Below are 7140 nucleotides of genomic sequence, written 5' to 3'. Positions count from 1 at the left end.
TGGTATTGATATGTACAATAATGTCTAAATCTAGACCTGGTTTGGTATTGATATGTAGAATAATGTCTAAATCTAGGCCAGGTTTGGTATTGATAGATAGAATAATGGAAATGGCCATGTGCTTGATTGATCAATCGTAAAATAGAATTTTACTCCATTCTGCTTCCGTACCTTAACGATCAGCTTATATGGGCTTAAAACTGATCATAGAATATTTTCATTTGCTGTTGATTGGTGAGTGGTTGACAATGTTGTTCCGTTATTCAATAATCGTTTATATTTATGTGTTTGGTACTTGTACCGCTGAATCTCAGGGTCAATGCAAGCGCACGGAATGGTTTAAACCACAAACATGTACGGCAAAAACTTTACCAAAAGGTGATGCTTTTAATGAATTTAGTGTAGATCACAAATTAAAATGTATGAAGGCTTGTAAGCAAACAACGGGTAATTGTTTGTCCATGTCTTATGATAGAAGAAACAAAAAATGCTATCACTTTGATGATATCGGTGATAGTTGTACTGATATGGTGGAGGAACCCGATACACAATATTACTACAAGGTAAGAATTTAATATACGAACAATTTTTAAAAAAAAAAAGTATTATTACTATAACGTAAAGTTTTAAATATGCAAATGCTCATTATTATAAATTATCATAAATTAAAGTTTTAATGTACACAGAATATTGTAGCGTGAAGTTAAACACTTTAATATTACTACAAGGTAAGAATTTAATATACGAACAATTTTTTTTAAAAAAAAGTATTATTACTATAACGTAAAGTTTTTAATATGCAAATGCTTATTATTATAAATTATCATAAATTAAAGTTTTAATGTACACAGAATAATATTGTAGCGTGAAGTTAAACACAGTATTATTATAAATATTTAAGATGAGGGCAATCACCACCTCCTATTTTATATCAAAATTTGGCTCTTCCCACCTAAGACGGAGAATGACCCGATACACTAGAAATTTCCTCTATTCTGATTGGTCGCGAATTACCGCCTATAAATATTACTGTGTACTTTTTTTCATTTTTGTGCTCAATGATCTTCTTTAACTCAAATCTTTATTTGCAAATATCTTCAAGAAATTCTGCACACACCGTCGCGTCTCGTGTTATAATGATTCAAGTATAGTTAAACGGACATTAAAGCCCCTCTAAATACGAAACAGGAAGTGTTTAAGTAAATTTGTATTATCCGGGTTTAAGAACACCTCCGCTACATCACCGGGCAGAGCACGCCAAGGCTGCAGTTTGAGATTTGATTTAAATTTAGTACACATGTGGAGGTATATTGCCATAACATATAGAAATAAAATATCAGGTCATTCTCCGTCTTAGGTGGGAAGAGCCAAATTTTGATATAAAATAGGGGGTGGTGATTGCCTTCCTCTTAAATATTCATCAGTTTTAACTTAATTGCCCAGATCAGACCCACCTACTGACTAGATACCAAGGTGACTTTCTCTTGCCTATGAAATGAAATAGTTTTTAAGATCCCATTTCTCTATTATGGGGGTAAGTCTGCCCCGGCAACGATGCCGCAATATTATCATTTCGAATTTTAACTGTCAAGCGTTCGTTTAAGTGCACGTCAATGTATACACGGGACCTCGGGTTTTCGTAAAATCCGAACGACTATACATTGTATCTTGCCATGCCCTACTTTCTACACCACGGACAAGGGGGAACAACTTAGGAAAATCCAGATGAACTTTCACGGCCAAGACCGGGTTCAAAGAAGTATCTCCAGGTTAGCGAGCCAACGCCTTATACTCGCTGAGCCACCGTGCCCCCCCCCCCCGCTTATGACTTGTATGTAAATATTTAGTATATATTATTTAATATTTGCCATTTTCTCTGACATTGATGTTTCATTTATATTTCAATAACCTGTAATCCTGGTGCGTGTATATTATTCAATGAAGGCTTATATTATATACAAAAAGTTTCATTTTATGTTTGTTTTGTTCTTGTAATTTGGAAAGGGGTCTTTATCAATTTAAAACTTCTGTAATAGTGCATATTTCTTTGGTTATTTGCGCCACAAATCACTTTTAATATGATTTTAAACCCTGTAAATATGTTGTAAAATTTCCATTATATTCCATTTGTTTTATAGCGCTATTCAGTTTTTGAAAGTATTTCAGTTTAGTGCATAATTAATCTTAGTAATGCTTGGTTTGGTTGTTATTAAATTTAGATATATTTAAATTTATCTTTTTGGGGGTTGGGGATAGGAATATTGTGTACATATCTATTAATTCTCGGTGCTTGTTTTGGTAGTATGAATTTGATTTGATTTTTCCTATCAATTAATGAATGAATAATAATTTAACATAGAAATATATTGTTATGTCCTTTATCAAACATTACAGTTTAAACAGAACAAAAGAAGGGGTGCTGCATGGGAAAGGTTGCTATACTGGATATAAATTGTTGGTTTTACACGACCGTTTGTGTTAACAATATAACACAGATTTATATGAAATAACACAGGTTTCTAAAATTTCATCACAAGTTGCACACTTTTTTAAAAAAAAGTTTCATAAACTATAACACAAGTGATGCGTAGATTTTCCCACAAGTTTCAACACAAGCTTGTGTTATTTTGGTAAACGTCAACACAAGTTTGTGTTGTGTCAACACAAATTTGTGTTGTTAAATAGGAACATCTAATTTGTGTTGAAAATAACACAAGTTTGTATTATTTCAACACAAGCTATTTTTTAACAGTGTACATATATGCCGCGATCGTGAGGATTTTCCTCTAAAAAAGCCAAACACCAACAGATTTTCTTATTCTTCGATGACTTCTTTTCCTCCAGTGACATGCTTTCGGACAATTGTCTTTTAACAAACATTTTTGCACTTTTAATTTAAACCGCTAAACTGCGTCGTCATGCTAGAGTTGGGAGGACCAGAGCTGTGAGCCTATGTGTGTGTCTTGAGGCCAAGTTAGGTGGTTATTTATGTATTCTTGCCACAGCTCCGAGCTATCTCCAGAATCTAATTCAAATAAAATCCCATCAAAGAACAACTTGATATTCCAAGAAAAAATCTCGTATCGTGTGGCGATAGGGCTTTCTCTTTTGTACCACCAGTCCTTTGGAACAAGCTACCCCAATTCCCCAAAGAAGAAGGAACTATTGCAGAATTCAGTAAGAGACTCAAGACTCATCTCTTTACATGTACTTTACTGGATAAGAGGCGCTATATAAATGCATTATTATTATTATTATTACTTCTTCGTGTTGCCGGTGGGTTATATGTATGTCTTCGTGTTAAAGTTAGGAGGTTATATATACGTCTTCGTGTTAGAGTTAATAATAGACAGTGTAAACAAAGGATGAATTGGTGTAATTGGTTTATTTTTTATCCCATTTCTAAAGACCACTGCTTACGAGCGAACTATTAAAATAAAAATGTACCATATGTTATTCAGGTAACGGCCCTTTTTCCTTGAAAATTGAAAACTGTAAAAAAATTATTCACAATGTTAAAGATACATTAGTTAAGATTTAATGAAGAGCTGAACACTCTTGATGTAACAGTTCAAAAATAGACGAAAAAAAGAAAATATTGAAAATTTCAGTCAAATTACTTTATTCTGAACGACATTACCACTGTTAGAAGTTTGGACTAGAAATAGGCATCAACTGTCTCCGCACCGTCTCCGTGAATTGCCGATCGTTTGATTGACAGGCGATAACTCCGCTCATACGTATTCTCGATTATCAAGTAACATTCTCAATGCCCACGTCGTCCTTTCATCGGCAGTCTCCGGTAGTGACGCCGGTGATTAACGGTAAATGTTAGCTTGGGCAGCCATTTAATGATTTAATTATAAAATGGACGACTGTTTAAATCCAAGCTGTATCCGAGCCACCCGAGGTTCTACAGGGTTGATTCTGGATTGTTATGTAAATAAATGTCCAAATAATAATTGCTATAACATTTGAATCCTATAGAAAAACTTACAATAGGCATATTTAGCTCTTAACTAATGCATCTTTAAATTTAATTACAGGATATAGAATGTTTAAATGGTGGAACCAAGACGTCGTCAACCCAATGTAACTGCCCTGTCGGTTTTATAGGTCGGAATTGTAACAGATTGGTATCAGGTCCGTTCTATACAGTCTTTTTTTTTTAACAAACATTGTTTTCCATTTTATTTTAAACCGCGTTATTGTCTTAACGTGCGTCTTCATGCCAGAACTAGAAGGTCATAGATATGAGGCTTTATGTGTACGTCTTCATGCTACATGTAGAACTAGAAGGTCAGAGCTATGGGCTTTTATGTGTACGTTTTCATGCTAGAACTAGGAGGCTGAGTCATGAGGGTGTTATGGGTATGTTTTCATGCTAGAAGATCAGAGCTACGATGGTTTTATGGACGCGTCTTCATGCTAGTACTAAGATGTCAGAGCTATGAAGGTTTTATGTAATCCAATTAAAATTACTGGGTATACCAACGTTTGGTTAGTTTACTCCATTTAGAAATAACGCGGTTCACTAAATACCAATGCACAAATTGTGATTGGTCAATCCAAGATGAACTACTCAATGAAAACCCGAGATACAGTAAATTAAATTTAATCACTGAAATATTTTGATTGGCTTACTACAACGGAGGTGAAGTGTACTATTACAGTTTTCTCAACTTAAGAGGAGAGGGGGGAACAATTTGATTGACCTGTTTCATGGTCGTATCAATATCTTTCCTTTTCATTTTAGGTTGCCAAGAGTTATATGAAAGTGGGGTACATGGTCTCAACAAAGTCCTGATTCAACCGAAACCAAATGGGTCACCTATACCATTGTATTGTGTTAACAGAGATCACGTCATCATGAGGCACGACAGAGACTATCCATTCAGTTTGAACAGAACATGGGATGAATACGTTAACGGATTCATGTTAGATGAAAATCGTGTTTGGATTGGACTTGAGGCCTTGCACCAAATCACCAAATATATCCCTCATCAGGTTTTGGTAATCCAGGTCGATGCTGATAGTCGATTCTATTTCTATGCGGAGTACACAGATTTCAATGTTGGAGACCGATCAACACATTACAGAATTACATATTCCTCATATATCCCCCGTTTTTTAAATATTCTTAACGACACTTTAAATGGCTTAAATGGATCATCTTTCAGTACTTATGACCGAGATTACGACGGTGATGCCAAAAGAAACTGTGCTCTCCAATATGCTGGAGGATGGTGGTTTAACGGTCTAAACGGTTGCTCAATAAATTCAATTACGTCACTTTTCACCTGTCCTACAAAGAATTGTGGTACAATGGCAGTAAAGAAGTTTCCAGATCACAAATACCTACACGAATCCGACAAAATTGTTGGTGTCACATTATATATTAAAACCGTACAGTAAAATACTTGACTTAGGGCTCGCTATATATGTTACAGTCAATGTCTAAATTCAGGCAATGTGTAAAATGCCTTTGTAACCCTAACCCCCACCCCAACCCTTACCCTAACCCTAAACCTAACCCGGCAATGTACACATTGACTGGTATATTTCAGGCATTTTACACATTGCCTGAATGTAGACATTGACTGTCACATATATAGCTTTATTGATCCGTCAATGATCAAGAGGTTTATAGAGCATTGGACATAATGATAGTAAACAAATAATTTAATAAATAAATTGACAAGATTACGTTTAGATCTAACAAATATTGCATGTAATCTTGATATACTTCAAGAAAGTATATAAAACTGACCGTGTTAAATTAGGCACATTTTGTAAATTTAGATAGTTGCTTTTTTATTACTTCCAATGGTGTTTGTGCACAAATTCTAATTTATATTATGCCTGCCCTTAAAGGCGCATTATATAAGATTTAGATAAAGGCTGATAATTCTCGCTACAATAATACTGTTGAACATATTTTAGTCTAATTACTTATCTAAATTGACTAATTGTTTTAAAGTGGATAAGTTAATCTTTACTCCGAAACTTAAGAGTTTTTTTTCGAACTAGCTGTCTTATATGTTTACCTTTTCTAAACACTTATCTCAAAATAGTTTAATATGCGTCCTAGTCACTGATTCGGTTGGTACCTATATTTGAGTTCAGTCTCAATAATATAAATATGTTAATTGTTAATTTATATCACCGTTTGTATTATATGTTTAATTCTTATCATACATGTTCAAATATGTTCTTATATGTTCAAATATTTCTAGTTTAATTATTATTAAGATAATAAGTTGACGATAGCGACTGGGAATAAATTATAAGAGACGAAATACGGACAATTATATTCATTCGTTAATAAACCGAGTTCAACGTCAAATAATTATTACTCATGTTTCTTATATGTCAGTTAGTTTATATTTATGTCGTGTCGCCTAATAATTCATATATGTTTATTTTAGTTTATGCATAATGTTATGATATGAAATAGTTTACTACACTTGTTCACATAATACGATAATACTTTATAGTCCAGGCATTTTAACTTAATTTCGCACCATTCAGGGCAGTTGCTGCCATAGAAATGCCGATCACGGTTTATGGTCGGTGTAGACGTATATTATCAACAAAAATCCGAAATCCGTGTCCAAATGAGTGAAAATAGGCAAAATCCAAACGGCCACCAGTTTTGGTTATAAAAATTCCAATTATTATTACTATTATTCAGTTATTGATTAATGTGTGTTACATTTTATGTAAAATATTATAATGTGAAATAGCTTATAATTACACTTGTTCACATAATATATGCTAATATTATATAATCAATTATTGAGTAATAGATTAATGTGTAATTTATGGGATTTTTTTTTGTGATTTCAATATCTTATGGTATTGTAATGTTCATTCGTTAATAAACCCAGTTTGACGTCAGATAATTATTACCTATATGTTTCTGACAGATTAAACGTCATTGAATAAAAAATATTGTGAGAGCGCTGTGCTTCGACTTACTATAACTACGCACCCCCAGCATAACAAATTCTAATATACTTCAGAGTAATAACCAAACAGCGAGGGGGGTTGGATGGCTGAATGGTTAGCGTGCGCGCGCTGTATCATAAAGTCTGTCATTGAGTCGACTGGCGTGGTTTCGAATCCCCGGTTGCACGT

The 7140-nt window shown here is 33.9% G+C and overlaps 1 long non-coding RNA gene across 1 annotated transcript; it reads left to right on the top strand.

Moving 5' to 3' along the window:
* The first annotated feature begins 300 nt into the window (after positions 1-300).
* On the top strand, positions 301-5691 carry LOC126814760 (uncharacterized). The gene is made up of 3 exons (XR_007677749.2): positions 301-563; positions 4047-4143; positions 4757-5691. It is a non-coding gene; the product is annotated as an uncharacterized LOC126814760 (long non-coding RNA).
* Positions 5692-7140: the final 1449 nt, after the last annotated feature.

Source organism: Patella vulgata, chromosome 3, assembly GCF_932274485.2.
Source record: "Patella vulgata chromosome 3, xgPatVulg1.2, whole genome shotgun sequence".
Taxonomy (NCBI): Eukaryota; Metazoa; Mollusca; class Gastropoda; family Patellidae; genus Patella; species Patella vulgata.
The sequence above is the reverse complement of the archived record's forward strand: the minus strand, read 5'-3'. Positions and strand labels throughout refer to the sequence as shown.